Genomic DNA, 20,943 nt, shown 5'->3' on the forward strand with positions numbered 1-20,943 from the left:
CAGATTTCACTCTCCTACAGGGATGTCCCTCGCACGGACAAAGTCAAAGACGAAAGGAGGAGTCACGGGAGAAACAGCTCAAGGAGAGGATGAGGACACACCTGTTGTCCGTGATGCTGTGGAAGGAATTTCTCAGAGTGTGAAAAATTAATACTAGCACTTCTGTGTGAAGATACATCAGGCCACGATTTTAAATCAAACTGGTCTTTCAAAGACAGGCTAATTGCCAAAGGTAGACTATGCCCAATGGCAGGGTATGTGTTTAGCCTTCGTCTCGGGAGGCAAAACAGCCGTGAGCCATTACTGAAATGAATCCGCCCAGCAAAGCTCATTTAGACCGAAAAGAACTCTGTCCTTAAGAGCAGGTTATCTGTCTGAAAATTATCTAGGTGGCGGCCTTGGAGCTCCAGACTGCTTCCCTAGGGATCCACACTTAAATCGATGTATCTAATGAAACAGAACAAATGCAAGTGTGGCTGGCTGACTCTCTTCCTCAGCAAGTTTAATTTAATTTAATGAAAGTATTTATTGAGTACCTGCCACTTAGGGAGGCTGTTAGGAATAGCCCCCTGCCTCAGTGGTCCTGGGGCTTCTCACAAACCTCATTCCATTCACCAGGACTCCCTGGACCCCATGTCACCTTTCTGTAGTTTAAATGATATATCATGACTTTTACCCTTTCTTAGAGATCATTCCGAAACCAAAGATAAAATAGACTTTGTTTCTAAAATACAATGAAACATTTACTCTTTTAATTACCAGGCAGGTTCATTGGATTCTTGGGTCAGTTCTAGATTCAAGGTGGGACCCGGTGATCTCATCTTTCCCCTCCTTGAAAAGTTCTGCTACTTGGTAATCCTGGAGGTGTCGTCGTCATTGCCCACCCCTATTCATCAGTTATTCCCAACAGAGATTTAAAAAGACGAAAATAATGAGAAATGGAGGGCTGAGGGGGGCCCCTCTGGGAGGGCAGGTGATTGGGAAACGTGCCCCCATCCTTCAGTTTCCTTTCTGCAGAGCCCAAAGGACTGCGCACCTTCCAGAAGGTCTGGAGGCTGGAGGCAGCATTTCCGGCCTGCCTCAGCTCTCCACTGGTCCCGGCTGCGGGTTCAGAGCTTCCGCCTTTCTGTCCCTCAGGGCAAAGAAGACAGAAAAGCCCCCGCACTTCCTGACCTGGAGATGAAAGAGACAGACGTTAGCTGTCTAGACCCCCATCATGACAGTAAAACCGATGCATGAGGGAAAGCTCAGATTAGAAGTCTTCAGGGATGACTGATGAACTGCCTGAAACTCAAAAGTCACTGAGTGGTGGCTACCAGGAGTTGGGGGAAAGGGCAGGAGAAAATTTCGGGGGGTAAGGGAAGTGTTCTCTAAGTTAACTGGGAGCATGTTTATACTACATGGACCTTTGAAAAAGTTATGTGCAATAAAATTAGTGGATTTTATTATAGGTGAAGTATCCCCAATAAAACTGGAAGTCCGGATGCTCTTTGCTGTGTAACAAATACCCCCAAACAGAGTAGCTCAGAACAGCACACACTCGTCGTGTGTCACAGTTTCTCTGGGCCAGGGGCCCGGGCGCAGCTTAGCTGGACCCCCTACCACGCAGTGCGCCCCAGCTGCAGCCCCCGGGGGCCAGCCGTGGTCACCAGCCAGCTCAGCCCGGAAGGGCTGCTTCCCGGTGGCTGCTGGCAGAATTCAGCGCCTCACGGCCCCCTGGGGTCCTCTCCGGCAAGGGGGTTTCATCAAAGCACCAACCCAAGAAGGCAAGAGAGCACGCCAGCTGGACAGACACCGCACCTCCGTGGCCCCGTGTGTCATGCAGACCTTTGCCGTGCTGTCTGGTGAGAAGCCAGCGGCAGGCGCAGCGCCCCTGCGGGGCTGGCACTCCCCGAGCGCAGGGATGTACTCCTCCCAGCTGTACTGAGATACGATTTTACGGTGCAAAGCGATTTTCACAATAAGCCTAGTTAACACCTCCGTCCCCTCGCGTGATTACCCTTTTTTCCCTCTTGGTGTTGGTCACACGTGAGGTCTACTCTATAACTTTCCAGGACCAGTCGGAAAGATGGTCTCTGGGATGAGAATTCTCTCATTTTGGTAAAAAGATGTGACAGAATCTTCATCTTTCATGACGTTTTTGCTCTGGAATCCCTTCGGTACGCAGAGGATTTCTCTGTTAAAATTCTTCTCACAATTTATGGTGATTTTTTTTTACTTTTTTTATTGAAGTGCAGTCAGTTTACAATGTTGTATCAATTTCTGGCATGCAGCGCGATGCTTCAGTCACACGAGAAATCACATGTATGTATATTCGTGTGTGGTAATGATTTTTGACTCTGCTTTTCTCCATACTGCTGTCAATGATTGGTAAGACAAAAATTTAAACATTAAAATATCTAAAATAAACAAATACAAAGGATCTACTGGCCCCAAATCGTCAGTGGTGAGGATGGTTTTTCCAGGTGTGAGGGGAGTTAACTGCCTCCTCCCCCGTGAGCTGCTCCTTCCCCGAGATCTTCATGTGAATCCTCTAGCCTGAGTTTTGTTTCCTTCAAGAACCTTGATTAGTATAAACAACACAGAGTTTTGCCATATCCATGGTCACACACACACACACACAGGGCTGGGGAATACCGAGAGGGCCAGGACTCGCCCTGAGACTGTCCCACCGCGGCAGCCCCGGGAGGAAGCCGGGGAGGCTGGATGCTCAGGGAATGGAGCTTCGCGCGCTGCATCTGGTTGCGGACGCTCTCAGAGGGTCACGGAGGAGACCCGCGTAATACTCAAGCACTGAGCGCACATCTGGTGAGCTATGAGTTTTGAATTTTGGTGACTTATGAAGACACGAAGTTTCCACCCTCTCCCTCGGAAGAGGCCATCTTTCAAAACGAGGCCTGGTCTGTCCTTTCCTCGTGTTCACTCCCTCAGCGCCACGGGCACTTTTCTCACATAAAACCCAGGCCGTGACCCAGGAGGTGTTCTCCAGGGCCTCCGATCCATCCACTGGGCCCAGGGCCGGATTCCTCCCCTCCTCCTCCCAGACCCGATCTGTCCCCCATCACAGGCCGTGGTCCCCACGTCCCCTGGGAGACTGCCTCTCATACTGACACAGATTTGCCAGAGAGGGGAAGGCAAGCTGGGGCTGGAATAACCACCTTTCGCCCTCGTGTTTGTGAGTCGCGGTGGAACTCCGAGGGTGCAGTCCTGCTCCGGCCCTCACTCTGCAGGTGAACCACAGTGTCTTGACCTATGGAGACAGTCTTAAACTCAGACTGCATTCCATAAAATGAGCCTGGGGGCCAGCCAGGTCAACAGGCAGCCTAACTTTGCTGTGGAACGTCTAAGAAGAAATGACTTTTTAAGCAGTTATTTGAAATGACTTCAGACGCACTTCCCCACCACTAGTGAGCCGAGGGCTCGGACGCCCGCCCGGCCTCCCCGGTACCCGTTCCTCCCTCCACGGCCCCTGCAGGCTCTGCTTCACCGGGCAATGCAAATACTAAACCAGAAAAGAAATCTCTGTCGCCTGCTGCTGGTTTTCTCTGTCTTTTTTCCCCTGCTCTTGGCTAAGAGAATGAGTCTCATTAAAGAATATTTAAGAGGAAATTACCCCCTTGTGGGCATTTTGGCCGAAGCTAAAGGCCATAAGCTATAAAGTTCGCCTAACAATTTCTGCCTTCAAGGTATGTGGTCACTGATCACGTCCGTCCCCACAGGGCCATAGAAGAGGATTCCGCTTCGCTAGTGTTACTGACAAAGGAACGCAAGGGAGAGAAAGACTGGCAATTTGGAAACATAGCTGTCAGTACAAAACTGAATCTATTTGTGTCTAAAAGTAACCAGCGGAGGCGGGGAGGGGTCAGGGGCGGGGTTAGGGCATGGCCCCGTGGTAGAGCTTGTGCTTAGCACGCACAAGGTCCTGGGTTCAATCCCCAGGACTGAAATAAAATAAAATAAAATGAAATAAACAAACCTAATTACCTCTCTGCCTAAAAATAACAAAAGTAAATAAAATAAAAATAGATTTTTAAAAAGTCAGCCTCTGCATTAAAAAAAAGAAAAAAAAAGAATCTGCTTTAAATTTTTTTAAATTGTAAAAATGTAACTGTGTGTTTAAGCTCAAAATAAATAGAACAAAAGGAAAAGAGGAAAGAAAAGGACAGAAATGAAAAGATATAAGGACGGTGGCAAAGGACAGTCAGTGTCCCAGTCAATAAAAATCTGTCAACAGCTTGAAAAAATTTAAGAATATTATGTTCCCCTTTCCTTAAGCTTCCCCAGGGATTGGTTTATTTCTGACAAACCTGGCCTAAATTATTTTGTGACATCACCATAAGTTTCTTTACCTACTCATAGGGACCCACCATAGGAAAAAGAAATGAAACAACTTCAGTTTGTCTTCACTGGGACCCCAAACACCCTCGCTTCGACCCACCCCCTCAGAGAACTGGGCTGTCCTCCTGGGTTCTTCAGACCGTCTCCCCTCGCCCACCCCACCCGGCGGGGCAGCTGCTCCTTGGCCCCTTCACGGCGACTCTGCACCCAAAGTTCCCGTGCTTTCTTCTGCCTTTGCCCGCTCCAGGCATCCAGAATCCCACAAAGCTACGAATCCCTCAGTGCTGACCCACCTCCAGCCATGATCCCGGCACCCGTTCCTTCCTCCCCGGCCCTGCAGGCTCTACTTCACCGGGCGTTGCAAATACTAAACCAGAAAAGAAATGTCAGGCCATCGTTTCCAAGGTCCTCCATGCAGAGAATTACCTCTTCACTGTCCTGAAGCGATGCGGCCCTAGGACTGATCACCTGGTCATTTTGATTTATTATAATGAAATGACCGATCGCACCTGAGTTGTAGCAGAGATGTTTCCACACGAGCTTCTCCCAGGCTGTTTCACAAGGGCTCCCCAGTGACCCCTGTGGGGCCAAAGACAATGTTTTGGATACAGCAGGGGAGTCACACCCACTTCTCAATCATACTTTGTCCTATGACTGCAGATACCACTCACAGCTGCAGGTTTGGGTCTCGGTTCTGGCCCATTCGTCCCACGTGTCTTATTTTCACCCAGGACTCAACATGCTTTACCTTCTTGTATCCAGTGCCTCCACGTCACCTTTACGCGGATGTCTGACGGGGTTAAGACATTGCACATCCATAGCCGAACCCTGGGTGTCTGCAGAGAGCGCTGCTTCCTCTGCGGCTTCCCCGTCTCAGCAGGAAGTTCACCTTCGGCCAGTAGCTCGGGTCAGAAGATGAGTCACCTTCTGTCCAGTGTCCTCTCACATTGCACAGTCACCCCAAGGTTCAGCGCCCTCTTCAGAATCCGTCCCCGAGCTGACCGCTTCCCACCTCCCCTCCTGCCTGCACCGCACCAGCGGCCCCGACTCATCCCTGCCTCCGTTCCAGCCCTACGACCTGGGAACACGCGCAGAGCAGGTCTCCTCCACCGAGAGGCCCTTGGCCCCTGCTGTTAAGGGTGCTCGCTCCCCTGACTCTGACTCCCGGCACTGGGGTCAGCGTGCGGTGCGTTTTCAGCCGCACTTACTGCTCCCAGGACCTGAAGGCAGGGGCTTGATCTGACTCGCTTTGCTCTGCGGCCCCAGAAGCTGTCACGCAGTGATCACTTCATAAATATTTACTGAATGAACAATGGATGTAACTCCCTCTGAACGGGGTTCATCTCTGCGACCCACCCAGCCCAGCGCCCCAGCACCAATGCCGCCGGACACGGGCACCATCACGTGTCCGTGAGTGCGGGCGGCTGCCCCGCCCGGGGGCCCTGCGCACATCTCGCTCTCACCTCGTATCCTTTTCCATCCAGACACAGCTCCAGTTCCACGGTGGGGGAAATCCCCTCGCTGGTGACACTGTGTCACAGCCACATGCTTTTTCTCTGACACCTACTCCTCTATTAAAATCCCTTTATTTCTGCTGGGGAATCATGTGATATTTGATTTCAGTGTCCTTTCCAAGTTATTGGAAAGAAATTTAAAAATACCCTTGTGTCCTCAACAAGTTTCACTCTTCTCTGAGGTACCTGATCTCATTCGAAGTAAATCATGACAACCCAGTAAGAAGAGACAGCAGTGGATTTTGTGATCTGCTTATGGGAAGAAAAGCGTCGTTCGCCAAGTCAGGGCAGGAACCTACACTCAGGTCCCCGAGCCTCCTGACTCTTCGACAAGACATCAGACTCGCGCATCTGGTGGCCACGTCTGCTTAGCAGATCACCCCAGCGCTTGCGGCTGGAAGTGGCCACTTCCTTGTGCTCACGTATTTGGGTTGAATTTGGAAAAGGCTTGGTGGGCATTCCTGTTCAAGGTCTCTCTTTGGCTGCAGGTCCCATGGAAGAGGGGGTTGGCGGAGCAGTGGGTGCTGGCCGGGTCCCCCCTCTGTCTCTCCTTCCTGGTGTGGGCGGCCTTTACTTGTGGTCTCCCCACCTGAGCCGGCTTGGGCTCCCGGACCATACGGCTGCAGCAGGGCGGGCGGGCCGTTCACACAGCTCCTCGGTCTCCTGTCCCCAGCATACCAGAGAGCAAGGGAGAAACTGCCTTCACTTTTCCATCCCGGCCTCAGACGCCACGTAGCGTGACCTCTGCCATCTCTCTTGGTGACAAGTGTGACACAAACCCTCCCACATCCAGTAGCAGGGGACATGGCCCCCACCTGCCTATTTCCCCACTGCAGTTCAGCCCCTTCTCTGGGTTCCAGCTGTGGCAGGGCCCTCAGTCCTACCTCAACATGTAGGGCTTTCAAGAGGAGAAGAGAGAAAAGAGAGGGACGTGTCTGGCAGGGCCCTCAGGCCCGGCCTCCATGCCCCCGGCAAGCTCTGCACCGAGTGGGAGTCGTGAGCCTTGTGGGTGAGGAAGACGCTGCCCTCGGCATCACCAGTCTCGGTGCCTCCCGGGAAGAGCCTTCTTCTGAGGCGTCTGGCATCTCAGGCTCTCCTTAGAGAATGCCTCTGGTGGAGACGGCACTCCAGAAGGATGCATCCTTCTGCGTGCTGCTCAGGGCCACAGAGGAGCTGGCATTATTGCTGCTTAAGGTTAAACCACGAGGGAAAGCTTGTTCTTAAGACACAGAGCTTCCCAGGTGATGCAGACCTGTGGGCACCTCATGGCACCCGCTGCCCGAGTTCCAATAACCATGAATTACAGGCTGTCGCTTGTGGCCAGAACCTTGTTTTTTGTTTTTTTTTTTTTTAAATTGAAGTACAGTCAGTTATAATGTGTCATGTCCCAGTCATGCATATACATGCATATATTTGTTTTCATAATCTTTTTCATTCAAGGTTATTACGAGATACTGAATATAGTTCCCTGTGCTCTACAGAAGAAATTTGTTTTTTATCCGTTTTTATATATAGTGGTTAATATTTGCAAATCTCGAACTCCCAAGTTTATCCTTCCCTACCCTCTTTCCCTGGTGGCCGTAAGACTGTTTACTGTGTCTGCGAGGCTGTTTCTGTTTTGTAGATGAGTTCATCAGTGCAGGACGTCATTTTTATAGAAGCGTATTTCCAGCGGCCGGTGACATCCGTCTCACCATGAGGGCTAATGGGAGATGACAGCGTGTTATGGTAGAACAATCGAACAGCATCCGCTGGGTGCAGCCTCTTACTTGGATGGTGCAGACATGAGTCACAGGCATGCTTGTGCCCCAGAAGATGCATCTCAAGAAGAGGAATCTGCTCTCTGGACAACGTTAACTAGTATTTTGAAATCCTAATTGGTACTTGACATTCTTTTTTGACTCACTGAGCATCTTCCAGAGTCTAATACCCTTACTCTGTGAGGCTGATTGTGATTCATGGGAACCTAGCTCCTTTTACCTCATTAAGCTTCTGGTCACCTTTCAAGTTGGGGGGGGTGGAAAAACAAAGCCACACACAGTCTTTTTCCTCAGTTACCCCAAAACTAGAAAGAGCAGCAGAGAGAGAGAAGGAGCAATGGAGAGGGAATGAATGAGAGGAAGGCGAGAAATGAGATTAAAATCAATAATGAAGAAATGGGTGAACAGTCCAAATAGAGTGATCGGCATTGAGAAGTTTGAACAGTAACTGACCGGCGACCCAACTGGACACCCTTTTGGGCCATTTCATTCCCACTTGTCTTTAGAATGTCAGGTTGCAACAGCAAACTGTGTAACTTACATTTCCCTTCTCAAATTTTCTGTCCCAGTTGATAATTCTGAATGTAGTTTCAACCATGAACAAAAGTCAACAGACCATTTTCTCTTTGAACTAAAGTGCTATTTTGGTCTAATTCCTGGCCATTGTAGAAGGTCCCTGCCAGGGAATCACTTCACATGGAGTCTAGACCTGAATATGAGGGCAAACGACTTAGAACTCACTCTTCCCACGTTTTCAAGTCGTAGTATGGTCATTCCTGACACAATTTGAATTTTCAGAGACAGCAACGTCCCCACAGAAAGCCAGTGGGTAGAGACTGCAGGATGGGCACTCTGCGCCTTCAAAGGAGAGGGCCAAGCCAAGGATGGGGTTGATTTTTGAGGTGGAAACATGCTTAGTTGAGCACGTAATTAGATGATTAGATTGAATGAATTCCAGTATTTTCAAGGCAAGAAAGGATTCTCACAAGAGTGTTGTTTCTCTTTGAAATATTGAGATGGAAATCAGAAAGAAAGTTCAGGTGGATGACCTGTTCTCTTCTGTAGCATAATTGGTTGGTATAAATTCAGTTTTCAGGAAGCTGTAGGCAATCAGTGGTTAAGCTCCACCACTTCTATGATTCTCTTCAAAGCCATCGTCCTGAAATGAGTTAGGTCACCAGTTGGGAGGGGGAGCCATTTGAATCACTTTTCTCCCCTTCACTGCAAGTGAATTTTGCAAAACATACTTTTTTAATGTTTGAAACTCACCAACATACATATACAGCCTCTTCTAGAGAAATCGTTTTTAAAACGTTCGAGGATTGCCCTTCGTCTTGGTGTGTTACAGACAGCCGTCACCGTGCGTAAGTGATAATCCCCAGAGAGAACAGAAACGGGAAGGGACACACCTTTTGAAAATGACTGTAGCAAAAATGACAATGTCAGTCAACATATCAAACAGCACTTCTGAAAAGTCAAAAGGAAGCGGAAATGTCTCCTCTGCAAGCAACTGAGAAATAACAGAGCAGAGAAGAGGGCGTGGGAGGAAGTGACCGGCGGGGAAGCTGCGGGGTCTCCTGCAGACGGAGGTCCCCGGGTTGCTGAAGGAGTCTAGCACATCGCACCTGCTCCAACAGACTGCGAGGTGGGGGGAGGTGATGCCGGGGCAGGGGAGGCCCTCAGCTCACAGGGAGGCAGCAGGCTGGTGTCCTCATCAGGGTCTGGGTATTGGAGCCAGCAGGCAGTTGAGGCCAAAGTAACAGGAGATGGCCTTCCCTTGGAAACCTTAAGCCTTTGCACAGCTGTAAGGACGGGCACCACCGAGCAGGTCTGAGATAAACACAAACACGGAGTCTGTGCACCAGCAACTAGCGCTTCAGCGGTATTTTAAAGATTACAGCGAAATCCGTTTCTTTTCACTACCTGTTAGCCGCCAAGTATAGAGCAGGCCGGAAAAAGACATTTCAATGGCCGTTTCCATTACTCATTCCAAACCTGAAAACTGGAAAGTAACGTTTATGTCACACCATCGAATACTGATTTGCCAGTCAAAGTACATGAAGATCCCATAGTGGAGGCGGTGGAATGACTGTTACATAGGTGACACTAAAATTCAGTCCTGTGAAAAATCATACATTTCCAAACCCAGAAGCCACTGGCGATTGTCACTTTTCTTTGCCCTGTTTTACAACACTCAGGGCTTTGTCCTTAAAGACCTCCAGCTGGAAGACTGCAGTGCTCCTCCGACGATCATTAAAGATTCCAGAACTTACTGAGGCTGCCGCGTCTCGCGGGGGAGGAGGGAGCCTGGGAGCCGGGAGGCCTGGCCTGCATCCAGGCTCCACCTCTTACCGACCGTGTGATCTCGGGCAAACTCCCAGTCTCCGTGAGCTTCCCACCTGCTAACTAGAGACGATAAAACAATCTCCCTTTCAGAGTTGTCCGGAGACGTAAGCGAGGTCATACACATGAAACGGCCATTGGGAAGAAGTCCCGTGCACATGTCACCTGCCTGACTTTGAATGACTTCCGTCAGGTGGGGAACAACACCGGCTTGTCCCCGGGAGACAGGGAGCCTCTGCGAGTGACAGTGACGGGGCCGAGGGAAGCAAGGCTGTCGGTCAAACACTAACACCTGCTTCATCGAATTCTCCTCCCCAGACCCCCAAAGCTAAGGTTTGGGAAATGCAAATCCAAATGCTTTCACGGGCCAGGAAAGTCACAGAGAAGTGCAGGCTGGGAGCAAGACAGACAGACAGACAGACGTATCAGCACCGGGGCAACGGGCAGGAAGTGCCTGGCCCGAGCGGGGGCAGCCGCAGGGGGTGCTGGCGACTGCGGGAAAATGACGGGCGCGGTGGGTACTCAGCCCCGGCCGGGTTTTGCCTCGGGGAGGTGTGGGTCTGGGCTTGCTAGATTTCCGTCATTTTCAGGAGAAGATAGAAATCTAGACGTGTAAGTGAAATCTCCCCATTTTTAAAAAAAGTTGGCTCATATTCCTCCCCCTAAAAATGCCATGTGATCAAAACTGGGGACTTGCCCACTTGGACCCTCTGGAGGGAGAAGACAGGAGGCAGAGGGAGGAGGGGGTGAGTAGATACCTCACCGATGTCGAGATTCACTAAAGCTCACTAATTACCCCATGAGGAATGTGGATGCTATCAAGGCGGCCAGGAGGAAAGTGAGTACTGAGTCACGGCCGGGTCATTTGTGGGAAGTGACCACTGAGATTGTCCGGCCTCAAGTGAAACTGACCTTTTCTATTTTTTCCCCTCCTGCTAAACATTCCTGAGGCCAATGTACGGGGCGATGAGGCCAAAACAGACCCCTCTGGCCAAAGAGCCCTTGATAACAGAAGAGGTGCAGCTGAGAGCTGGCCGTGGGCCCAGGTGGTCATCCCCGCCCCTGCCAGGTCAGCTGAGCCCAGGAAACCGCGCCTGGGTCTCCAGGACAGACCTTCAGAGAAACATGAAGCCCAGAGAGTTTGACTCAGTGCTGAAGATTTTGCAGCAATATTGTTATGACATCTTAGGTAACAAACTAAAAGGCCAATGTGTACAAAAATAAATACCACCATTCAAAAAGAAAAAGAAAAAAAAAACTCCTGGAAACAAGGACATGGCTTCATCTTGGAAAGAAACCCTCCTTCGTCTGTCTATTTGATGAGAATCTTCATTTCTCGAGCCGGTGGCTCCCAAACAGCCTGGCAATGTAGAGCTGAATAAAATCACAGAAAACCAAATTCATCAACCTGCTTTACTTTAAAATTGGACACAGAACCAGGGTGTGTGTGTTCCGTGTGCGTTAGGGGTGGGGAGAGGTGATGGCAACAATCAGTTAGGAGTTGTTATTCCCAATTTTTTATTAGCTACAGGGGTTTTATCATGAGTAAAAAAAAAACTACACATTTTAAGTGGTTCAAAATGACTAATTCAGTTGAGACTACCAGGAAGGTAGTGATTTTCTTCTGACACGGCGTCAGTGAGATCAGCAGTAAGAAGGAATTGTGGATATTTATTCCTGTATCAAGAGAAACTCAGGATTTCAGATTCCAAATACACACTGACAATTGGGAAAATAAACATAAAGGTGTCATTTTAAGGGGAATTGCACCTGGAGATGTTATTTTTTCCCACCCGCGCTCCCGTCCTAGACTCTGCCCCCTTGTCCAGCCAGAAAATCGCCGACTGCTCTGCTGCTTGGTCCGTCCGTGGCGTGGTGCACACCGAGCAGAGCCTCATGCCTTTGGTCTCGTGTCAGCGTAACCGCACCAGGAGATAAGTGCCCCGGGAAACAGCCCCCTATCTTGTTGCTCCAATTCAGTCCTTATTTAAGTCACGTGTGTTTGCAGAGGTCAACGTGCCAGGGCCAAGGAGCAGCGCTGAGCCTGCAAAGCTGGCCAGTCATGACCTCGCCCGCAGGGAGACGCCCCCCCACCCCCACCCCCACCGGCCTGGCCCCCTGGCTCTGTAAGTAGCTGCTCATTTTATCAAGTCCTTGCGGACTGGCCCGGGGTCAGGGACGATGTTTCTGACCTTCTCCGTGACCGGCAGGTGGCTGGGCTCCTCAGCCATATTTGATGAGTAAATGAGTCAGGACCACCGGGGGCAGGTTGGCGGAGGGCGGGGAGGTCTGGGGAGATGCATGTGTGTCTGGGGCACCCTCAGGCCTTGGAGCTTCCTCCAGCCCAAGCCCGGAACCATCACGATGTTAACTGACCCCAGACATCGATGCCCGGTGCTCAGTTTTGCCAGGAAATCCTCCTCGGAGGGAAGGGTGGATCTGTTCTAAGTTACTACTTTCCCCACCTGCTTTGAATTCACAGGCATCTCGGGAAACGTCTAGAAATTTGAGACAATGGATAACATAAAGTGGGAAGCCCAGCAAATCCCTTTGAGCAGGTGATAATCGTCTGGTGATGGTGGCTTCTCCGCCCGCAGCAGAAGGGGTTTCAGAGTCCGCCTGGTGCAACCAGGACGAGGCGGAGGCCGCCGCCCCCGCCCCCCCAGCACCACCACCCCCCAGGCCCCGTGGTGATGCAGGCTTCGTGGAATTCACTGATAAGCAGATAGCGGGCTGAGTGCCCCCACCCCCGTACAGACCATTACACATTAACTAGTATACAGGATCCCTGTGTGCCCTAGTCACGTGGCTCAGCGAGGCCTGTTCATCATCCGTTCCTGTCTGGGGGAGGAGGCAATTCGGTTTATTTACTTCCTTTAAGTGGAGGCACTGGGGGTTGAACCCAAGACCTCGAGCAAGCTGACACCGCTGGGCTATACCGTCCCCCATCACCTCTTCTCACCTCTCCTCTGCTGCGGGAAGCTGTCATTCAAAGGAGCCGACCCGACTTACAGCTTTAGTCACCCCGTTCCCTATCTTGTGTTTACCCGAGGCTTGGAGCTCCCTGTGGCGTCAGTCATAACTGACCTGTTTGTCTGCGCTCCCCGCTGCTGCGCTGGGAGTGGAGGTTTGAAAGAAAGGACGTCAGGAATCACCACCTACCTGCGCGCCCAGTTAGTAGCAGGGGAAACCCAGGAGACAGAGAGGAGGGGAAGCCCTCTGGGAGCCCTGGGTGGGGGGAGAAGTCCCTAGGGCGGTCAGCAAATGTCCCTAAGGCCAGATCCCTATCAGGAATGCTCTTCCGCTGACAGGGACCTTCTGTTCCAAGCCTCCCCGGCAAGCAAGCCATGTTAGGATCACAAAGTCCAGGTCCACCTAGGAGTTACCAAAACATTACCTCATCTGCAAAGAACTCCCATTAACCATTTAAACCCCGAGGTCAAACCGTTTTCCCAGGTCTCTGGAAGCGTCTCACTTTCAAAGCAGTTGTGAAGGTGACCCCTGTCTCCTCAGGGCAGGCGGCTTAAGGAGGCATCTTCCTAATCGATAAGAGAGAGGACCCTCAGCTCCCTGAAATTTCTGCAAAGTGAGAGAAACCACCCTTTTAGAAAAATACCAGTGCCAAGTTACGCGGAGATAAAGAAAAGAGGGGCGAGTATTTCAGAAAAAGAAAGTCCAAGAAGACTTTCCCTAAAGAGTTGATGTTGAGAGGAATGAAAACAAGTGTGCTGCCGTCTCCAGGACAAGTGGCGCGGCTCTGGGGGCTTCCACGGGGGGCGGGGGGCTTCCGGTAACGCAGAAGCACCACCTCCCTCTGAGTCCCCATCGCTTCCTCCCCTCCGCGCAGTAAAGCAGCGCTCACACCTCCTCTTTCCAAAGAAAAACTAACGCTAAACAAGTAAGGCTTAATGTCAGCCACGGGGGGTCCCCGGGCTCTGCTCTTGGTGAGGTGGAGTGACGTCCCAAGCAGGGCTCCCCGGGGGATTGCTGCCCCCAAAGGGATCCGCCCCGTAGGTCACACAGAACACTGAGCGGTGAGCGCCCTGACCCAGGTAACGTGGGCGAGACGGGCTCCAGGAAAGGAGGCAGAAAGGGAGTGACCACCAGTGTAGACGGCCTCACTGCAGGACCCTGTTTCTCAGCCGCCCGAGTGCAGCACAGTTGGAGACGGGAACAGTTAGGACTTGGGATGGACCCTGAGCTGCATTTGACCCCAGAGGAAGCGAGTTATCTGACGTCCCATCATCAGCCTGGTTGGTCCAGCTCGGAGATCGTCCAGAGAACGAAATGTGAAGCTGATGGGGGCGTCGCGACCCAACCTGGTCAGAGCGGGGCGCTTCCTTCTCGTGGGGTCACAGGGGCCGGTGCTGCTGAGTCTGCGTGGGGGGGAGTGTTCGCCAGCCCCTAAAAGCTAGAAGATTGTGTCATCCAGAAAGCTCCATAAAAATGTTCTTTAATAAAGACAACATGAGTTGGGCTGAGTTCACCTGGAAGAGAGCTAGATGGCCGGAGGCCTTCTCTGTAAGCGCCACACACGTTTTATTTGCTCCTCCCTGTGAAATTACCGGCGTCAGGTTCCCAAGTCGAGGGGACCCGGGGTACGTCCCGCGGCAACCTCACACACGTGACGCACCGCAGGCGGTGAAGACCACAACCATCGGGGATGGGCATTCCTTGTGATCTTCTTCTAACTCATCAACTCGCTACTGTAACTCTGGGAATCTGTGTTTACACCTCTTCAGGTCTCACTCCTCAGTCTGTACCCTGAATGTCATCCCGTGCAAAGACGGCATCTTTGACATTTTTCACTCCTTTCCTGTGACCTCAACCTCCCTCTTTCCTCTTTGGCTTCTTCCGCCCTTTCTTGAAGTTAGAGCCAGTGTTGCCTGGGAGGCCGAGGACATCACAGCACCGGTGTGCGCTCCCACTACGACCTGAGCCCCTCCTCCCTAAAGCTGCTTTGTCGTTTTCAGCGCGCCATCACTCCCATCACCAGCACAATGCGATCCCACAGCTCTGCTCCAAGCAGCCTTGGCAGCAACCTTACGAACGGTCGTGAGCCACATCCCACCCTCTCCCAGAGCTGAAGAATCATTTACCATCCCAGCCAGGCACACCTCGTTTTATTGCACTTGACTTTATTGTGCTTCGTAGATACTCCTTTTTTTTTTCACAAATTGAAAGCTTGTGGCAACCTTGCAGGGAGTAAGTCTGTGGGCACCGTCTTCCCAACAGCTTTTGCTCACTTAGTGTCTGTGTCACATTTTGGTAATTCTCACACTATTTCAGTCTTTTTCATTATTACTGTATTTGTTATGGTGATGGTGATCTTTGTGGTTAGTCTTGTAATTGCTTTGGCATTTTTTTAGCACTAAAGTATTTTTAGATTAAAGCATGTACACTGTTGTTTAGATACAATGCTATTGCACAATCAGTAGACTATGTGCACTTTTATGTGCACAGGGAAACCAAAACCTTTGTGTGACTTGCTTTATTGCAATACTGGCTTGACTTCAGGGGTCTGGAACCAAACCCCAAATATCTCCAAGGTGTGCCTGCATCTGGCATCTCCCCACGTTAGAACAGCCTCTGATCTTTATCTGATTGGCACACAAATTAGAACCACGTTTCAAAATTTCAGCAGTTTTTATTCATGAATGTCAGAGATTTCTTTTTAAAACAACCATAAAATGAAAGGCCATGTGAGGACCGAGCAAGAAGACAGCCGTCTGCGAGCGAGGAAGAGAGCTCTCACCAGGCACTCAGTCCGCCTGCACCTTGACCTTGGACCTCCAGCCTCCAGAGCTGTGAGAAAACAGCCTTGTTGTCTGAGCCACCTAGTCTGCAGTGTTTTGTTACAGCAGCTAGAGCTGACTGAGACACTTGGTTACATGGTCCATGCTGGAAGTATGTTGACATAGTTAAACCCAGAGTTTAAGAATTATTTAATATCCAAGTCACCTGGACTTTAAAGTCCCTGCTCGTCACAGCCCTTTCTGAGCCGATGGAACCTGACTCTTTCGAGAATCTGGGATCGTAAGCTGACTGGGAAGCTTCATAGAGGCTGTTTGCCGAGATCACAGAACCAAACTGTAATAAGTTTATTATTATTAGTCTAGCCAAATGGGAAGCAACTCATAAAAAGCCACGTGATGACAAATGATCTCAATGGCAGTTACAGGAAAAGCTGTTCACTTTCTAATCATCAGTGACGTTTGTGGGTCCCGACGTGGAAGCAGTGCCCTCGTTACTTTGCGCACTTGCTGGTGCCCATTCGTACAGTGGCCCTTGGGGTCGGGCGCTGTGAGCTTCCCCCCACAGAGGCAGGTTCCATGCTCCGAGGCACAGAGGAGTCAGGGAGCTCCGTCAAAGTCGAGCAGCTCCTGAAGGGCTGCACCCAAGCTGGAGCCCGGGCATCTGCCGGCTGAGTCCGCGGCGGACTTGGTTGTGTTCCTGGGGGGCTCCGTGAGCTGCGGTTCTGTGATGGGCCCCTCAGGTTATTCTGCTGCTGCCGCCGGACGCCTTCAGCAAACCTGAAATCCGGGGTGATGTATCTACACGGGGAAAACACTGCGAACTTCACCTTGCATAGACAAACGGCAGGAAAGCCCCGCAGAGCCACGGAGAGCTTCCTTGCGCCTCCCCCTTCACATCTGCACAAAGCAAGCATAAAAGAATGGCTTCGTGGTCTCAGCAAGTGGAAACTCTCCGTCCGACTCGCCGTTTGGCCCTGGTGATCTGGAACTGGGGTTGACTTCCCTGCCCCAGCTATTCGCTAAGCTTCCCTTCCTCTTTGTTCTGCGCAAACACTGCTTCAGGGCTCGTGCTTTATCGCACTGCCAGGGAGCGGCCCGACCCGGTGAATTTTTCACCAGTCCGAGGAGGGGAAAGTCCGCCCGCATTTCTCACAGAAACACACACATTCGCTTGCATGTGTGTGTGTTCCAGGCTTAGATTTTTCTCCCCACTGACAGACCCTGCTCTTGTATTTGGAAAACAGTTTCTCTATAAATCATAATCCTCTACGTGACCTGCCATGGACAGAGAACCCCAAGAACAGTCATCTGTTTGAACTGAACATTCAAATTATAGTAATTCTGGATTTTCAGAGAATATTTGCATTGTCTTCTTCTACGGGGCTAGGTCAGCTTCTTCTACAACCATCTGAAACCAGCGTTTATGAAAGGATCCCCTCAAAACTTATATAGAGAGACACGCCTGTCTTACCATAGGCGTGGAAAGCCGGGGATGGCTAACGCCGCAGCCTTGCTCCCGATACATGCTGAGGTAAGGGTCAGGCTCACGAGCAATAGGTGGTACTTACTGGACGCCTGGCATGTGCCATGTTCTGTTCATGGAGCTTAATTTTCATGTGCTCATGTGCTCCTCACTGGGTGAGGATGAGTGAGGATGATACTGGCTTTTTATTTGTTCTTTTACTTTTTGCAGGGAGGTCATTAGGTCTATTTATTTATTATCAGTTTTTTTTAAATGGAGGTACTGGGGATTGAACCCAGGACCTCGTGTATGGTAAGCACACGTTCCCCCACTTGAGCTGTGGCCTCCCCCCAGGGTGATGCTGTTTTCAGTCACTTTCTGTGTGTGTACTTATGTGAGCTTATCATTGGCAGGTGGGGAGTTTTCCAGGGCAAGCAAGCACTGTTGGAACCCTGGCTTCCTCTTTTTCCAGAGGGAACTGATTTTGGTGCAATTGCATTGCTACCTTTTAGGAGGGGAATGGACTCATCATGATTAGGAGGGTGATGTCAGTTGAGTAATTTTAGCATATGAATAAAAATGAAAATAATTCTGTGTTAGCCTACATTTATTAGAAGCCACGGCCCCTTTGATTCAGAGCAGCTTACACAACCCTGGACCATGAGATCATAAGCAAGGAAAACCCAAGTGTCAAAATCCCCTGGAGTCAGCCAGAAAGAGAAAGAAAAATACCATGTGATATCACTCATATGTGGAACCTTAAAAAAAAAAAAAAAAACTTATTTACAAAACAGAAACAGACTCAGACATAGAAAACAAACTTATGGTTACCAGGGGGGAAAGGGGTGGGGACGGATAAATTGGGAGTTTGACATTTGCAGATACTAACTACTGTATGTAAAATAGATAAACAGCAAGTTCATACTGTACAGCACAGGGAACTATATTGAATATCTTGTAGTAACTTGTGAAAAAGAACAGGAAAAGAAATATGTGTGTGTTCATGTATGACTGAAGCATTGTGCTGCACACCAGAAACTGACACACATTGTAAACTGACTATATTTCAATAAGATAGATAGATATAGATAGATAGATAGATAGATAGATAGATAGATAGATAATAGATAGATAGATAGATACACACACACACAAAATCCCCTAGAAAGCCCTGGATTTTTTTAGACCATTCAAATACAATTTCCTCTTAAAATACTCAGAAAAGAGTGTGTTGCCATTAAAAGTTTTCAATGAAAGAAACGCTGCCATTAAGCTACAACAATTAAAATACCAGCAAGGTTCTAAAGTACCAGAGAACAGAAACCAAGCACAATTTTGTCCAAGGAAAGCTAACTGGATTTGTTACACTGTCTACCTGACAAAAGGAAATGGGAACACACTGGTTCAGAGAGCCCTGCAACACTGAGTACATTGCATTTCATGATATAGCCAGCTTCTAAACTTGTTCATAGATGAGTCACTGAATTTCTGATCGGGGTATTAAACTATTTCTGATAATCAGTTCCAATCCTGTTAGACGTGTTTCCTAATTCAACTGAACCACAGTGATCTTTAGACTCGTAGGAGAGTCAAATCAGCTGGACGGAATTTGGTTAAACGAGGGTAGGAATGGATGCCATTCTGCACCTTTCCTGGCTCGTCCCGTGCCTAAAAGAAGGAGTAGACCACACTGATCTTTGAAAAGGACCCAAGAGATTCCAGCCACCCAATCTCACCTTCTCACAAGGAAGCCAAGTTCAATGAAACTGGGTGGTTTGGATCTTGCAGCAGAACAAGAACCCCAAATACGCCCAGGCCAAAGTAGTTCGGGGACCCAGTGTTGTGGGAACTGACCCCTAAAGAGGGTCTTTACAAATGTGAGAAAACCTCTGATTTGAGGAGGTTAGGTCCCTCTCGTTCAAGATGAGTTTCTTGGACCAGGGGCTTTAGTAGCTCCTGAGAGCTTGTCAGCCCTGCGGAAACTCAGTCCCCACCCAGACCTGCTGAACCAAAATCTGCATCTCAGCAAGGTCCCCAGGTGGCTGCCACGCACAGGAGAGGCTGGGAAGCAGCGGTGAAGGCTCGCCGCGGGGATGCAGAGCGGGACAGGACCTCTTCTCGGGGCCCTCCACGTTACAGGCCTGCTGCCCCTCGAGGAGACCCGCACGGACCAGGCAGCTCTGGGAAGTCTGCAAGCTTCCCTCCCCTGAACTGACGAGGTGAGGCCGCCCGCTGTGAGGGGCAGGCGCAGGCGGAAGGTGGTGGCGAGGAGCCTGAAGGAGCCTGGCCAGCGCGGAGTCTCCCCCGATACAGCTCCTCGCAGCGTCACAGAGCAGTCAGACTCCTTCTGACCCCAAACTTCAAATTATCCAAGAAAAGAGGTAGGAAATCAGCAAAGCAAGGCGAAGACCACTTCTTCACAAGTCGCCACGCTGCTTATTGGGGTCTCTAGTCCCCCAGCAACGCTGCAGGCGAGGCGGTGCTGTCCTAATTTTACAGATGAGGACACGGAGGCTCAGCGGGGTACAGTAATGGGCCCCCCTCCTGCAGCTCGGATCCCCTGGCCACCCCCAGCTCCCCATCCTGGGTGCAGTGGGGCCAAAGTGTAACGTCAGCTTCTGTCATGGGACCCTTTCCCCACAGCAGAGCAAATCAGTTCACCTTTGCAGGTTATTAGATTATACCCCGACCTCAGTGCCCCCATGCTAAGACAGGGAGGGCAAACTCATTTAAATGTGTTCTTCAGGGAAGACATACTCAGCAGAGTGAGAGAGCGGGCTTCTGAAACGCCGTGCTAAATGAGGCGGAGCCCCGAGGCCCAGATGTGCACAGCTGGGCAGGCCTTTTCCAGACGTCTGACTGTTAATACAGCTCCCCCACGTTGGTTAAATAAAAGTGATACTCCCGTGTCCTGTACCCTGCGCGCTGGCCGTCTTCCCCCCGTGCGCCCTGCGCCCTCCTGGAGGAGGGAGGTGTCATCCACCCAGGCAAAGCTGCTGGGCTTCCCCGGATGAGCCGGGCTGGTCGTGAGGCAGCGCAGCCCCACTTCTAAAAGAAGCCAGAAGATCTGCTCCAAAGAGAAGAAACTAGGGGCAACGATGAGCAAACTTAAAGACAAAAACCCCCAGAAAAATACTCATTTTTCTCTTTTGTTTCAGAGAAAATGGAAGTCATAAAGTTCCCTTGAAGTCATCTCTGTTCCTGTGGGGCTGTAAAATAAAAGGCAAAACGGGTAGAAATTACTTACAATGCAAACATGGCAAAGGGAAATATTGCTGTGGGCAGGTTACAGATGACTTTAGAGATTTGGGGAAGCTCAATTATCCAGGCCAACGGAAGCACAGTCATTTTAATCCGAAGATGGTAAACCTCTCCCTGTGCATTGGTCACGTATTAGAACAGGCTCTTATTAAATTATAGTGTTTTATAACGAGTAAATAAAATTGGTATCATGTTTACGAGGCAGAATTCCTACTATTTTTCAAATGGATGTATATTTTAATGTGAAATTGAAATTTAATATTGAAAGCACCAAACAATAAAAGCAGCCCTCCTAGTTTCAGACCCTGCTTATATTATTTTTTGAATTTTGTATCTAATAACATAGCACAGTAACACTGAAACAAGGTTAACACTCTGATACTATTTGTTTAGGAAACCAAGAGTGTTGCTATGGAAACAGACGTTCTGCATTACTATGGAAACAGTGACAGTGTGGTAAATAATGATACTGAAAAGGGAACCATGTAAACTTAACATCAGAATTCTAA

Source organism: Camelus bactrianus, chromosome 35 (genome assembly GCF_048773025.1).
Source record: "Camelus bactrianus isolate YW-2024 breed Bactrian camel chromosome 35, ASM4877302v1, whole genome shotgun sequence".
NCBI classification, from domain to species: Eukaryota; Metazoa; Chordata; class Mammalia; order Artiodactyla; family Camelidae; genus Camelus; species Camelus bactrianus.